The following is a 16741-nucleotide window of genomic DNA, read 5'->3' as shown; positions in this document are numbered from 1 at the left end:
AGAAAAGCGAACAAAACACAGTTCTACTCTCTGAGAGCTTAGTTTGAAGTATTTGACCTCAGTGTCTTCACCTTAAAAATGGCAATAATGGTACTTGACCTTAAGGGCTATTGCATGAATTAAAGTAGTGTCAAGGTTCTAGAATCAAAATACATTAATTCTCTTCCCACTGCTACTTCCAGTTTGGGGCAAGAGGCAGATGAGAAACTTTTTTAGTAACATTGAAAGGCAAGATGGAGTTGTAGGGAAGACAGCAATTGGGGTTTTCTTCCACCAGATTCTACCAAAATCTTGGTGAATTCACATAAGTGTATACACATGCGTGTGCACAGTCACACACACACACACACACACACACACATCTTTTTAAGCGAAATCTGAATGCAATATAGTTTCTAACCATCAGAGCAATTTAAAGACAGCTCTGTGGTGGAATTTCATGATAGCAGGATGAAAGCTGAGTAGAAATGGCTTCTTTGCCTCACTCCGAATGTGGTGCCCCTTGGGGTCATGGTCTCTACCACTCTGTCAGAAAAGGGTCCAAAGCGGAGCAGGAAATGGGAGACATTTTCTTCATTCTAACATTTAAGTCTTCTGTTGGTCCAAGGGCACCCTTTTAAAGAAGCCGTATTTTCCAGAATGAAATGGAAGGCTTCATGGTTAGAGCAGAACACAGATTCGTCATTGCAGGTATTGAAGCTCCCCTCTCACAGGTCTGACAGGTGAGTCAAAGACACACAAACCAAAGAAAGAGCAAGCGAGCGCCGGTGTGGGTGAAGGTGAAGGAGCGTCAGCCTTCTGGGCTCAGAGGCTCCACAGTGACTCAGCACAGAGCTTTACCAGCGGTCTTGAGCCTCTGTGAGTGCTAATCACTCACCGACTCTGAGTTTTCTAAATTATTCAGAACACTCTCACCCATGTCCTCTCATGTTGCCTTGGAAGGCGAGGAGAAGGAAGGACAAAGGGAAAACAACATCCTTAATGGAATTTCTAGGGTGTGTTGGGCACTGTTCTAAGTGCTTGCATGTGACCTTATTTCATTTGGTAGGAAATACACAGATTTAATCTCGCCATTTTGCTAGTAAAGGACCTGAGTTCCTGTTGCATATGGGGCTTTTGTCTTTTTTAGGTGTGTCTGCTTATGAATGTTTATAGTATGTTTAGGAGAGTTAAACATAAAAGAGATCAGAGGAAATTGTCCATTTTGAGATCGAAGGCAGATATTGGAGAAAAGCAAAGCAAAACCTTAGAACACGTAAAGGAAATATAATTTGGCATTTCAGGTGAGGGAATGCCTACTTTTATACCTAAGCACCACACCCCAAAGAATGTGTTCCTTTATCCAGTCCCTAATTCTGAATCACTGCTTGTTGGTCATGTAATATGGTCATTTTCCAGTATGGCAGGCTCATTGCTTTGCAACTTGGAAAATGGTGGGGAGCTGTAGTAATGATCCAAGCCTGTTTAGGTTTGGCAAATCAACAACCTTTCCAAGCCCGCTGAAAACAAACCCAAACAAAATGCAAGGGGCTTGAAAATGATCAATAGGATTTGGAGATTGAGGGAAGGTTTTAAATGGACTTTTCATTACAAGTCTCTAATATCCTGGATTCCAGTTGTATTTAGCTTGCTTGTCTTAAAGACAATGATGGAACATCTTCCTGCCATTCTAGACTTACTTGCAAAGCGGTTTTCAAACTGTGTTCTTTGGAATCCCAGTGTTCTTTGGAGGATCTCCCATGGGGTTCCCCTTGGGGAAAGGTTATGGTTAATATGGAAGAGCTCTCAGCTGTCTCCCTCTCACACACGTCTTCCCTCCCCTCCCCTCCCCTTCCCTTCAATCAGAACAACTCTGCTTTTATTGCTTTTATGTATTGGCCTTCCCCATTTGGTTTAGTTTAGAAAAGTTACATTGCAACTAACAACAATTTTAAAATCAAGTCTTTAGGAGTAGTAGCTCTTGGAATCAAATACAAAAAGCCCTCCGCTGAGGAGATTTACCTTAAGATTAATGACTTGGAGAGATTCACCTGAGGGAGTGTGGGCCAGAATATAGGGAAGCATGTTTCACTTTTCAAAATCATGTCAGCTTTCAGGACTAAAAAAGAACAAAACCATTGTGAACGCAAAATATATCAGAAAAAGAACAAAGTGTGGCAACACCACCAGTGAGATCAGACTCCCTTCAGTCCACAGACTTACCGATTGGAGTTTTCTGATGAGGCAGACAGACTCGTGGAAGGCTGCCAGGAAATTCTGGACATCAAATTGCTTTTGCTAAGCCAGCCCAGGGGTGTAGTAAAGAGCTAAGGAGTCCCAGGAGAGGGGTGGGAAAGGATTGGTCTCTGTTTCTCTACCCCTGATGTGGGCCTTTTTCGATTAGGAAGTGGAGTGTGAAGGAAGTTATCGGGGGTGAAATCAACTCAGCAAGAAACCTTTTTAGACCAAAGACCAAGGAAAACTAATAAAACCAGTTGGGCTGCTTCATGCTTATCATATGTTGTGCATGTAGGTCAGCTCACTTTACAGCAAAGACAGACACCCCCAAAACAAAACAGTTCTATGAAAGTACTTCCAAGCCTCTGAAGGATGGCCTGGTTCTTTCAAGGGACATTTGCTACATGAAACTCTAGTATAAGCAAATTTCTGATACACGCTTTCTAAATTAATGATTGAAATGAAATGTTGCCTATTGTGCGGATTGGGGATTATATTTGACTGGGAGAAGCAAAGCCCCCCATTCTTCTTAGGCAATAGGAAGTCTGGAGGCAGCTCAGGGATGCCAGGATCCAGTTCCTCAGTGATCTCTTGGTTTTCTTCACTGCAGACCCATGGTTGTTTTCTTCCCTGGCACCTTCTCCAAGTTCTAGGCAGGATGAAGAGGGCAGACAAAGGGTGAATGGGCGGGACGCCACTGAGTCTGAGCACTTCCTTCTCCTTCTACTCCCATGCCCACATTTTAAGGAGCTTTTCTGGAAACTGTATTCAAAAACTTTAGCTTATATAATTTAACTAGAACTATGTCACATGCCATTCCATCTTCAAAGGAGGCTTGGAAATACAAGTCTTTTAGCTGGGCATGTTGTTGTCCCCAACAAAATTGGGGCTCATTTCTAAAGAAGGGGAGAAGGTATACTATTCTGACAACTAGCAGTGTCTACTAAACCGATCAGAAGATCCCCTCTTCCTAAGTCCTCAGGGCACATCCATAGCACCTCAGGGCCTGCTCTACCCCACCTTTTCAAGTACAGTCACCCCTCAGTATTCATGTGGGATTGGTTCCAGGATCCTGGTGGATACCAATAGCTGCAGATGCTCAAGTTCCCTGTATAAAAATGCGTAGTATTTGCAAATAACAAATGGACATCCTCCCATGTACTTTAAATAATCTCTAGATTACTTATAATACCTAATACAATGTAAGTGCTACGTAAATAGTTGCCAGCATGCAGCAAATTCAAGTTTTGCTTTTTGGAACTTTCTGGAATTTTTTTCCCCCGAATATTTTCTATCCACGATTGGTTGAAACTGCGAATGTGGAACCTGTGGATTCGACTGTATTTCGTTCTCACCATAGTTTTTCTTTCTGTATTGGGTTCTGCTTTCCTTCACAGCCTCAGGTTCCTCATTAGAATATCATAGCATACTTAGGTAGCAGGCACGTCTCTTCCGTGGGTAATGATGATTACAAGTGCTGCTCAAGCTGAGTCACATTGCTGTGTGTGGAGAATGTTGAGTCCAAGCCTTTGCAGATGAAGCAGCTGGTGGCAGGCTTGGGAGAACTGATTGGTGACTATGGGGCTTCCTTTCAGGTTTGCTGTCATGAGGTCGAAGGCTCACCACTGCCAAGTTTACACAATTTGTTCAAGTGTAGCCATTGTTCCACTGACGCAGCTGAGAAATGACACATCCCTGGCCTAAATTGTGCTAGAATCCACTTTTATTCAATGTCTTATGAGTTCTCTGGCTTAATCCCTACAGCAGATGTTTCAAGCTTAGTATATCTAACCCCAAACTATGACTACGTTTCTGTCCCCTCCTCAGTAGAAGGTGACCTCAAATCCTACTTTGCTAAACAAAACAAAACAAAACACAACAAAAAAAACATGAGGTCGTTTGATATGAGTTGTGTCCTTTGTTCCTCAGAGATCACTGTATTTTCATTCTTCCTCTGTGCTTCATTTTGATTCTGAGGAATCTAGTCCTTTCTTGGTTCCAACACTGGACTCTTCCCTAAGGCTCTTGCCCCCATCCCTCTTACCCCCTCCAGTGCCTTGCTTTACCATCTAGCCCCCTCTCCTGTGCATTTTCAGTCCCTTCATCTTAACTAGCACCTTCTTATTTGTGTACAGACGATCACGGCTACTCTGGTCTAGATCAAGCTTCCTCTGTTCTGCCACTCCTGTAAGCTACTCCTTTTCTTTCCCTCCCTTTTCCAGCAGGTTGGCTGCATCCCTCCACTGGAGGTCCTACCTCCTGATCTCTTGTTGGATAGCCCTCTCCACATAGCACTTGTGCTCTCTCACTCTCCTTCACACTTAGGAGTGATAAGTGCTCAGGAAAAAATTTAAAAAGAAGAAAAAAAGAAGGAAATCTGAAGATTAACAACTGTTTGCTCTAATTAGGAAATTATTGCAGACTTTTAAAAAAGGAATCTGCTTATTCTTCTATGTACTTTCTAATTTTTTTACATTAAGCATAGTTTTAATCAGAAAAGTAGCTTAAATTTGGACAAATGTCTATCTACTTAGAAAAGCAAGTAGACAAGAGTAAGAGAAAATAGAAGTCAAGAGAAGTGGACTCAAACTTTATTCTTTCATTATTAACTAAATGTCACTAAATGGGTTTCCTCAACCATAAAATCCATAAAATGACAACCATACTACTGCCTACCCTCCAACCTTCCCAGGGCTTTTGTGAGGGGATCAAATAAACTAATATATGATAAAACAACTCTTAAATTATCTACAGTAGGGACCAGTTTGTTTCTGTTCTTTTTCTTCAAAAAAAATATGTTAACTAAAGTCCATAGTTATTTAGATTTTCTTAGTTTTTACCGAATATCCTTCGTCTGTTCCAGCATACCCTCCAGGACACCACATTACATTTAATCGTCGTGTCTCTTTAGCTCCTCTTGGTTATGACAGCTTTTCAGACTTGCCTTGTTTTTGATGACCTTGACAGTTTTGAGGAATATTGGTCAAATGCTTCATAAAATGTCCCAATATTGGAATTTATCTGATATTTTTCTCATAATAAGACTGGGGTTATGGGCTATTGGTCTTGGTGGAAGACCACAGAGGTAAAGTGCCATTCTCATCACACCGTATCAAGGGTACAAACTATCAACACGATTTATGACGGTTGATGCTGATCTTGATCACCTGGTTGGAGCATTTTTTTCTTTCTTATTTCCATTCCATTTCATACCTGGTTCTATTGCACACAATCAGGACACAGTTCACACCACATCCAACTCATATGCAAGCGCAACCAAACAAGGCCACTGGTCACATGCTTGGTTGGTGTGGCCACTTCAAGTGCCAGAAAATTTCTAATGCTTACTCTCAACTCACCTGCTTATCTCATCCCAGACCAGTAAAAGTTTGCAGACTGGCCTGGGTCCATGACCACACTTTGAGTAACATCGTGCTCACACGTACAACACAGGAGGTTTCAGTAAATGATTTTAAATCAAGCTGAGTATGATTCAGAAATAAAAAGTGAATTTGAGTTGGAATCTTGACATCATCGCAGTGAGAATGGGAAGGGATCTTGGTGAGAATCCTTTCAATTCCCTTATCCTACAGATGTGGAATATGAGTCTCAGGGGTTTGGCTCCACATGGGAATGTGGTGGCAAGCTGACGGGACGTCTGGGTCTCTGGTCCCTAATCAGGGCTCTTCCCACCATCTGACTCTGACTGGAATCATTTCAGTTCCCCCCAAGAGGAAGAGCAAGGAAGAAAACAGAGGTGGAGCGGGGAAGGGCCTTAAATCCACAGCAAAGTTAAATTTCTCCCCAACTTCCGGACCTCCTGCTACCCTGTTAAAACTTCAATGAACAGCTGAGAAAACCAAAACGTTTAAGGAGAAGCAGAGGTGCTCGCTTGGGTATAATTGGTATTCTGATCATTGGAGGCAATTTATGCTTTCAAGATAAATAAGGTAGTCTCCCCTTGGCACCATCCCATCTGTCCTGTCTCAGTGCAGGCCAGAGAGAAAGATTCAGGGCTGAGGATGGAAAACAAATTAGTAAGTCGTGGAGGCCCCCCTCACCTGCCCTGTTCATTTCTACTTCCCTTGCAAAAAAAAAAAAAAAATGATGGAACGGAGATGTGGGTGAAGGGCTAGAGAAACAAGAAATCAGGGACGTTAGGAGAGGTTTACTCATTTGACTCCTTTTTCTGTGGAAATGTATTTAAGATTAAATTAGACATGACATTTAGTAGACTCCCAGTGGAAAAATATTTTCTTATACCTGAAGGGGCTCTGGGAAAATGGAACAGCCTGGCAACCAGGCTTGCCCGGCCAGGGTATGGTGGGAAGATTAGATTCCGCCGGATACAGTGTAATACGCTGCACAGGATCTGCAGAGTAATGGGTGATGGGATTCTGCGGACATCTGCTTCTTAGCCATTCCTCAGTTGTTTTCGTTTAATTTTGAAGGTCTTAAGTTTAGAAGGGAAAGGTGGTATAAGAAATTGATGTTATCTGACTGGGCATGGCCTCTGCTTCACAACTTTCCATCACCGCCTACGTGATGAAGTCCCACATCCTCACCGAAGCACACAGGGCACCCCACAACCTGGGCCCACCTGCCTCTGTGGCCTCACCTGCCTCTCCCGCCTCCACAGATCCTCCATGCCCTTTATACCTCCACCCTTCTGCACAAGCTCTTTCTTCATCCTGGAAAGCGCACCCTTCCTCATCAGCTGTTGGAACGCATTCATTCTTGAAGCTCCAGGTCAAGTGTTACCTCCTATGAGAAGCCTAAACCAACATCCCAGGCTCAATAAATGGTCCTAGCCCCCACCCCCTGCTGCCTATTGAATGTGTCCACAGTCTACACTTAAGACACTGTTTTCAGCATTCATTTATATGCAAAGCATCTACGAAGTGCTACCAGGCTCACTGTTAAGGACTTTGTATAATTTTCTTATTTCACCCCATCAAGATCTATCAAGTAGGAACCGTGATTACCCTCCTTCTACAGATGAGAAGAAGAGCCTCTGAGAGACCATGTGACTTTCTCAGAGTGATACAGTCTGTAGAAGAGGGATTTAAACCCAGAACTTTCTACTCTTGAGCCGGCTCCCTTTCCTTGGCTAAACCGCCTGACTCACCACATTCAACTCTGTGTTGGTTATCCGCGGACCTAACTCCATCTCCAGCGCCTATGGTCAGCTACGACCCTCTTGGGAGCAGAATCGCCATCAGATTGTTCTCTGGCTTCCCTTGGGCCCTGGCTCACTGCAGGGGCTGGGACTGTTTGTTGGCTAATGTAAACTTACTGCTTGCTTGAGCTCTCTCCCCAAATCTTATTGCAGTAAAGCCTTTGACTCAAAAGGCTGTAGCTGATGCTACTTGTGTAAGAAATAGCCCAGCAGTCAGGAAAATCCACAGTTGAGTCTTAGTGGCTGGCATGTGATTTCGTTGATACTCAGGGCTTTTGTGGTTAAAACGGAAGGCTTTTGAGTGCCAGTGAAGCCTTTTTCTTAAAGACCAAAGTAACCAACATTAGCGCTGTCCGTCTCAGATCCTCCACAAGACTGGAGACTCTTCACATCCCTCTCTCACCCCTGTCCTGCGCAGCAGTCTGTTCTGAGTCTAAATCACGACAAAGCAGCTGACAGCTTTGCACTGCTGGGGGCTGGGGGTGTATTTGGAAGCCCTGGGTTGCCCTTTTTTTGTTCTCTCTTGCCCAGGGACAAGTCCCAACTCCCAGACTTTTGAAGTAGCTCAAAGAATGGAAAGACACCTCTAAAAAAAGAAATTCAAACAAATTCACTTACACACACAAAACGACTTTTCTGTGTATGTGTGTAAGTATGTGTTTATCTCATCAGCTTTTATTGATTCTCTGTATGGAGTTCCTTGGCCTGTTCTTGAGAGGAGACAGAAGTGCAGATCTTCAAGGCAAAGATTCATGGCATCCTCGGGGCCAGCAGAGTCTTCGCCAACAGGTTCTGAGTGTGCTTCCCTTACTTCAGAAAAGTATTCCTCATCTATTCCCATGCATCTCTTTTCCCTCATGATGTTACCAAGCTTCCCCCTTCCAAAAACCCCAATGGGATTTTAAATGCAATTGCATGACATTTATAATTAAATTTGGAGGACTGGCCTCTTGACAATTCTGACTCTTCCCACATAGGAACATTATGTCTCTGTCTGTTTATTCACGTCCCTTAATCAGATTTTAGGTTTATCTCCACACAGGAATCGTGCATTTCTTTAACTGTATTTCTCCAGGTTTTATACTGTTGTGGCCGTAGTTGGGATTTAATGTTAAATTTATGCACACACTCTCCAGCTGTTTTGAAAAGGGAGGTCTTGAAATCAAGCAAGTGGGTTAGATTCCTGTTATAGCGATTCAGACTGTATCACCTCATGGGTGTGTGCCCGTGGGCTGTAGGGGCCTGGTACATTCTAGGAGTTCAGGTTCATGAGAGTGATGGGTAGGGAGAGGGGTCCTTAATCATCAAAGTGAAGGTAGGTCAGTATCAGTACTCCCCCAAATGCAGGAGCCTCAACCATCATTTGCTGCTGCTCACACATCTGCAGGTTGGCTGCGGTTCAGCTCATCTCATTGGGGCTTGGCTGGGGCCTTTGCTTTGGGCTGTGACTGCTGCAGTTGCATTGAGCTCGCTCTGTCTCTTCACTTCTGCCCAAGATGGTACAAGCGGACAGATGCAACTTAAGGTCTCAAATTCTGGACGTCGAACTGGTTTGCTGTCACTTTTGGGCACATGCACTGGCCAAGACAAGTTATATGGCTGAGCTCAAAGTCAGGGGGCAGTGTGGTGGCTTAGCTAAGCTGGAGCTATGTTTCCGAGAATGCCCTTCCCTGCATGGTTCTAGAGGAGGGTTGGCCACAAGAGAAATTTGCAGAAGATTTGGAAGGTGGCATTGAAGCCACGGCGGTGTCTATGAGAGTTGCAGATCACTGCTGTGGACCCGCTGGCTCACCTTGTGAGTGTGGAGCAGCGGCCAGCCCATGCTCCTTTAGTGCCCTCCACACCATCTTCAGCCCCTCTGAATCATGGGCCGGGTTTGTGGGCAGCTCCACGGAGGGAGAAATGCACCAGCTCTTCTGCAGTTCTGCACGAACACTGGGGTCTTGAAGGCAGTGACACACCCATGTGAATACTAGCTCATCCTTGTAGGCTCCGATTGGCTATTGGTCTTCCCTACTCTGCCCATAGCTTTCCTTCTCACGTGCTGACCCTGCTGACCTCAGGCCTAGCACCTGTTGCAAGCACATCACCCTTATATGGACTGCTTCACCCAGTCCCAAGATCACGCAGAGTCTAATTCTAAAATAAATCCAGTATTTGCCTCATGATTCTGCTTCTCTGATTGAACCTTTCCTGATGCAGGTAAGGAAGTGCACTTTGCCCATGACATGACCAGGGCAAGAGAGGGTGAAGAATTGAGGCCATTCATTCTATCCCAGTCATGATATAGTCCTTGCAAAGATGAGTGTGCGTGCAAACCCTTTCTGAATATTTTTTGCAAGTGTTAAGGCAAATGGGGCTCCAGTTAACTTCCAGAACACAGCAACTTTATTTATTTATTTATTTATTTTTAAAAATTTATTTTATTTATTTATTTTTGGCTGTGTTGGGTCTTCGTTGTAGTGCACGGGCTTCTCATTGCAGTGGCTTCTCTTGTTGTGGAGCATGGTCTCTAGGCGCGTGGGCTTCAGTAGTTGTGGCATGCAGGCTCAGTAGTTGTGGTGCACGGGCTTAGTTGCTCCGCGGCATGTGGGATCTTCCTAGACCAGGGCTCGAACCCATGTCCCCTGCATTGGCAGGTGGATTCTTAACCCCTGGGCCACCAGGGAAGTCCCGGCAGCAACTTTAATAATCGGTATCTCCCAGATTGCTTAACTACAGATTTAACTCTGCTGCATTATCCATTTTAAATGATCTAAGAAACATCCAGACAATGACCCTTCGAGAGCAGTTACCAATACTTCATTATAAAGGGATTTTTGAAAAGGATTCTCTCTTTTCAATCAAAGCTGAAGGTCAAATCACATTGTGACAAATGCTCCTCCAACAAAATTGCATATTATAATTAAATTTCTAAGGTCTCAAACCTCATCCACTTACTTGGAGGAATATTTGATAGGGTAATATGGCAGAATAATTAAACAATCCTGGTCTCTTTAGAGTATCGTTTTAAACAGGATTTGATCTTTAGTATAAATAATTTCTTTAATTTGTCTACCACCATCCTGGATTCCCTGTTTCTTACTGGTCTAAAACATGGGCTTAAGTAACACTTTAAATGTGAATTTCTTTAGAAGTCTTTCGTGCCTTTATTTTTTCTTAAAACAATTTTGTCTTGCCCGGCCTGGGACACTGGCTTTGGGGCTTTTGGGGAGATAAGACACTTCAATGTTTCCCTGACAGCTGAACTAAAGAAAACCTCTTACACACACATCATCTGATTTGCTTCATGCCATTTTGCTCGCTCCTTCTGACAGTTCCAATCTAATTTTTCTTTCAAAGAAGGGTATCAATTTCAAGGTTTAGAGTTCTTAGGATTTAGAATCTTTGATTAAAAAAGTGAAATTTAATCTTGAATCAAGGGTAGGGAAATGTGAGCAAGGTTAGCAGGCTTCCCTTCGATAGAAGACTCTTGTGACCAGTATTTATTATGGTAATGCTTTGTTATTATAAACCTCCTACGAATAATATTTTGGGGAACTTCCACACAACAAGGCGTACATTATAGCACCCGGGTTGGTGGGGGGGAGGTGACCGCAACGAACTGAGAAGCACAATTATCTCATGGTTATGCATGCCTATGAAGTGTGTTATTACTTTTGTTTTTTACAACTTATAGAATATTTTCATTGTAGGTGAAGCATCAGACACGTTTTTATTCAAAGGAAGAGAAACAAAACGAAGGTTGTGTCTGCTCTGTGTTCTGAATGGTACCCTGGTGGCCACAGTCCTCTAGTTGGGGGGCTAATTTATAACTGAGCGTCTCCCAGGCGCCAGAACATTCTGCTTTATTGTCTGTGTCATGGTCTTCTGATATCCATGGCACAAAAGGGGTCATTATTTGAAAATAGTGATTAGTCAGTTCAAACAGGAGCGTCTGCTGGTGTGCCTACAGGGGGTATTGTTTTAGGTTGAGTTAGTTAAAAATAAATTCAGTAAAGCTTGGTGTGTGTTGGTGTGGTGTTTCAGAAAGCAAGTAACCACGCAGCTGGCATTTATTTTGTTGCCAGAGATTTTAAGGCCATATAGGCAGGGCTCTAGGGTAAAAATAAGGCAACTTTGGGGAAAGAAAGTGAATTAACAACCGTTAAGTACTTTGCCAAGTGCTTTACTTAAGGTATCTCTTTTAATTCTCACAGTAACCCACAAGGTTAATATTACTGTCCATCTTTGCAAAGATAAGGAAACTCAGGTTCAGAGAATTCAAATGAGTTGCCCACATTGCTAGAACATGGTGGAGCACATAGTCAACCCGGGGTCTGCTTGATTCTGTAGCTTAAACACGCTTCCATTAAAGTAGCCTTTCCTAAGGTGTACTTAGAATGGGAATACCACGGATAATGTGTGGAAAGAGACACGTTGTGGGATGGGCCATGAGCAAATGCATTTTGGAAAGGTTAGATGAACGACATTGATGGACTTAAAACTGCAGGACTTCTCAGAGCTTTATCGTATACCACCGTGCAGGATTTGTGACCTACAAATGCCTTTTTGTTTTCCCAAAAAGGGATCATAATATTAAGAACCTCACAGCGCCATCTGCCACTCAAGTGCTTTTCGAGGGAGCATTTGTTGGCGTTAATGTTCTGAGGAACACCCGTATCTCTGCTGCTGCTGGCCTGATGTTCTCCCACATCTGCCTGAAACTCCCTCAGCAGATGTGCTTGATTTGCATCCAGAAAGAGGATTTTTTTTTTTTTTGGCCACCTAGGTATGGGTGTATGACCATACAACCATACACTGAGAAGAGAGCTAGCAAGCAAGCCTGAATCTGTATTCATAGCAGGTGACTGTGTGAACCTGCTCCTTTGCTTGTCATTTTTCCATTTGCCTTGCTTTTCACCTTGCGTGTGTGTGCTCTATCTGGCCTCCAGGGTGTGGATAACAGGCCTCACTTTCAGCCTTCTGTACTCTGTGTGCTTCACTCTCATCTACCATCCCAAGTTGGCATAGGAGGCATGTACACACACGCATAATGATGCTATAATGTGACGTCGCGTGATGGCAGGGAGATGCCCAGAGTATAAGGGGAGCACAAAGGAGCGAGGGACTATATTGGAGAAGGGAAGGAGGGGCCAGGGATGGAGTAGGATGGGATGCCTGGGTCTTAAAGATGGAGTAGGATTTAGTCATGTGTATACAAGGAAAAGGCAGTTCACATGGAGGGAATGGTGCTAGCAAAGGTCTAGAGTGTGAGGCAGCACGGTCTGTGTAAGTAACAGAAACAGTTCCAGCAGTAGCTGGAACATAAACTGGGGGACAGGTGATGGGCGGGTAAGAGCTGAAGCTGCTGAGGTGGATGGTGGTCAGGCCATCCACGGAAGACCTTGTCTGCTATTTAAGAAATGAGAGCCACCCTGGAATCTATGGGGAGACATTTTGAGGTTTGAAAGGAGCAAGTGGTGGGATCAGATCTGGGTTTTAAGTTCCCTCTGTGGACAAGGCACAAAGCCAGCAATGAGGAGACTGGTTATGAAGTAGTGAGAAGGGGTATCACCTGCTCAACATCAGCGCCAACAGTGATGGGGGAAGAAAGAGATTCGCTCCGTATTTAGGAGGGCAAATCATGATTGGGGGTTGATTGGAATTAAGGAATAGAGAGGAGAGAGAACAATACTTCAGCTAGAGCATGGACTGGGAATGAGAAGCATGCCCATTCATTTTGATCTTTTACATCAAAGGGTGTGAGATAATTCCAAATGCGGAAGCCCCATTGCTAATACTCTCATGTTCTCCTTGTTCATTTGTTTCCTGCCGAGGCTTGGAGAAAATTGCTAGTGCAACCTGGGAAAAGGTCTTAACCTGGATTTGCGTGCTAAATAGCCGACAGCTCAACTTGGAATGCAGAAAAGCCACAGGGTATGAGGTAGGCCTGGACCCAGTTTCTATATGTGCCATGTCCTGGCTATGCTACCTGGGACTACCTCTGCGAATTTTAATGTCCTCGTCTGCAGAATTGGAGACAGCCTCTGCTCTGGGGCACAGGCGTGAAGGTGATCTACCTGCAGCGTTTCTCTCTCTGTGTTGGCAGAGATCAACCCACTGATGCAACCCATCTGGCTAGTTATGCAGGCGGCCCCTGCCTTCCTCACCTGAAGCTCTGTGTTTGGTCAACGAGATTAGTCTCCTTCTCAAGTAGAGAGGGACTGTCCTTCTGACTTGGGAATGTGGGAAAGTGTGCTTCTCTACTAGTCCTTCCAATGGTCCCTCAAAATCCAAGAAGACATGTGGAGGGTGTTTGTGAGGGTTAGATGCCATCACAGATATAAAACACTTTGTAAACCCTAAGGCTTTCTTCCATTGGGTTGTTATTATCCTGGAAATGGATTCAGTTCTGTTCCATCATAAAACTTATCTGGAGAGAATACCCTGGTTGTTTTTCCTTTTGGTTCCTTTACCTTACACTGATGTCCACAGTTGTGGCTGTGGTGGTTTGCTGTGTCACCTGATGATGGTGAATCCCAGCAGGACTCTTATTCATTCCATATCAAAGGAAGGAAGTGCCTGGCCACTGAGGCAACCCCCAAGATGCCCCAGAGGCTCTCAGGATCAAGTCCTAGGGCCCATGAGTAACTTCAGTGACTCCCTAAACCATCTGGGCCCTCAGACGCCCTCTATTAGTTTTCTTTTACTTTGTAATAAAGTATCCCTCAAATCCAGCAGCTTAAAATAACACACACTTCTTACCTCACAGTTTCTGCAAGGCAGGTATGGCTTAGCTGGGTGCCCCTGCATCAAGATCTTTTACAAGTTTGCAATCATGGTGTCAACTGGGACTGCGTTCTCATCCGAAGGCAGGAGAGGACCCACTCCCGAGCTCACGCATGTAATTGTTGGCAGAATTCAGTTCCTCGAAGCCCATTGGACAGAGAGCCTCAGGTGTTGGCTTCCTGTCTGCTAAAGGCCTTTTTCAATTCTTTGCCTTGTGGGCCTCTCTAGAGGGCAGCTCATGACATGGCATGAAGGGGATGCAGGACAGAGCCACCTCCCTTTGTAATGACCAAGGCTCTTGCCGTGACCTAACTCTAGTCAGGCTCCTGTAAGCCCTTCAGGCCTCAAACTTGGTCTCTGTCCTTGGCCCACTTATTCCAGTTTTAGCAAGAATGCTGCTGAGTCCCTTTAGTCAGAATCCCCTGCTCTTGGTATATGACCACTCTCGATATCTGACCAAATTCCTCATCCCCAACCCTCTGTATCTTATCACCCTGAACTACCTTCAGCAAAAATTCTGCTGCGTCAGGTTAGCCAGATCTCCCTTAACCTCATGTTTCCTTAGTCATTTTTTATCCACTGACGCCCTCCCTGCTCCTTGGCCATACAGCCCCACTTGTCCTTCTCACATTCAGAATCAAGCCCAGTTCTATAAATGAGGTCTCTCTTCCCTAACTGCAGTAGTTCCTGAATAAATTTTGCCTTCACTTCTCTAACTTCCGTCCGGATATGATTTCTTTTTTGACAGTAACCTCATCTGGGAAATAGCATCCCATCACTTTTGCCGTATTCTACATTTTAGAAGCTAGTCACTAGGTCCAGTCCACAATCATGGGGCTGGGATTGCACGAGCCTGTACTACCAGGAGGCAGGGGTAGTGGAGGGCCCTCTTAAAGGCTTCGTAACACAGGTCCTATCAATAGTGGCCACAGGACTCCTTCTCAGGGGCTGTCTCACAGTCTCCAAACCATTGCTCTGCCTCCGGTGGTTCCTTTCCACTGGGTCCCAGTTGTGTTGATGGTCTAGGCTTTGATTGTGGTGATATTCTCAGAGTTCTCCTGGGACCTTTGGCTTCCGCCACACAGTGCACCCTTGGCCCCAGGCTCCTGCCAGGCCACTGTCTGTGGACCAGAGCTCTCAGCTTCTACTCCTCTGGGAGGGGGACCAAAGAGGAGCCAAACTCAGTGAAGCAACCCACAGAGTCATATTTGGGTTCTCTGAGCTTGGAAGACTATTGGTTCACAATCAATCTAGACTTTCTTGATAACTAAAGCCTCTTGGTCCCCAAAAGCAGTCAATAACAGGTTGTGGGAGATGTTATCTTTCACACGTGATGGTTCTATCATCTGGAATTTGCATCCACCATCTCCTAGAGGAGCTTGCAGACTGACCCACTGAGGCCTGTCATCTCGGTAGAATTCCTAAATGAATCTTTAATGCCTTGAGAACCCGGAGTGACCTGTTGTTTCCACAACATGTAAGCAATCCTCTCTAATGACGTTGGACATTTCCCTTTTGGACCTGCTAAACTGTGGAAAAGAAACGTGAAAGAACTTTTAAGATACTTCCTAATCCTGGGGTGAGCACAATTGCACTTTTGTTTACCTTAATGTAATAGGATCATTATCTGGGTGCCCCATTTGGATGAAGCCTTGAAAGCATATTAACCTGTTGACTTTGTTAATAGTAATTTAGGAAAATCTCGCAGGCTCCAAACCCAGCTTTTAAAAGCCAAGTGTAAAGTGGTCTTTCCTTGTTTTCTATGTTGACTTTCATTAAAGGTTTGCATAAACATAACTGAACGGTGACTCCGTTGCTCTTTGGTGCCAGCCAATTATGTGAATTGGCTTTTGCAGGCAGAGGGTGTTTTTGATTTTCAGAGTCTGTAGAAGGTGAAGGCTTCGGGTGTTGGTTGACCTTGACCTGAACAAGGGGAGGACTTACCTTTGTATCTCATAGTCTAATAACAGAGACTGCAGTGCTAAATGCATGGGAGCCGGTGGCTTTCCACCCCAACTGTGACAGAGGGTCTCATGGGGAATGAGAACCATCACAACTGCTCAAAGGAGGTTTGTGCCTCTCTTCTCCCTGACTCACTGCCTGCCTCCATTTACCCAATTAAAGCAGCTGAGGCCATGACCTGCCTGCTGCTTTCCTGGTTTCACTCAGCCGACCCACCCTCTTTGCCTTTGGAAGGCATGATGGATTGGTTTGAAACAAAACCATCTCATTCCCAAACTGAAAGGTTCCTTTTTACAACTGGGAACAACTTGAAACCACTGGAGAAAATCATGTGCCAATTATGTATAAACTCCTTTACCACAAGGTATAAAGGAAGCCATAATTCGGGGGGCTTATATTTGATTGAATTCATCTGTTTCCCTTTTGTAAATAGAGAGGAGGGAGAATCCATAGTCGGGGACAGTTGACATAATGCAGCTTCTATTCCTGGGCAAAAGAAAGGGTGGCCCTGTCGTTTCACTCCCTCAGAGGGGGGCTTCCTAGGTGTAAAGAATCACAAGAAACTCCTACGCTGGAAGGGAGGTCAGCCTTGCTCCAGGCAGCACCAGACTC

At 44.5% G+C, this 16741-nt stretch overlaps 1 protein-coding gene across 2 annotated transcripts in view; it reads left to right on the top strand.

Annotated features, from left to right (window-relative positions):
• Nucleotides 1-16741, top strand: part of BBS9 (Bardet-Biedl syndrome 9) — a 713234-nt gene that overhangs the window by 633304 nt on the left and 63189 nt on the right. The window lies entirely within an intron of this gene.

This window comes from Balaenoptera ricei, chromosome 9 (assembly GCF_028023285.1).
Source record: "Balaenoptera ricei isolate mBalRic1 chromosome 9, mBalRic1.hap2, whole genome shotgun sequence".
Classification (NCBI taxonomy): Eukaryota; Metazoa; Chordata; class Mammalia; order Artiodactyla; family Balaenopteridae; genus Balaenoptera; species Balaenoptera ricei.
The sequence above is the reverse complement of the archived record's forward strand: the minus strand, read 5'-3'. Positions and strand labels throughout refer to the sequence as shown.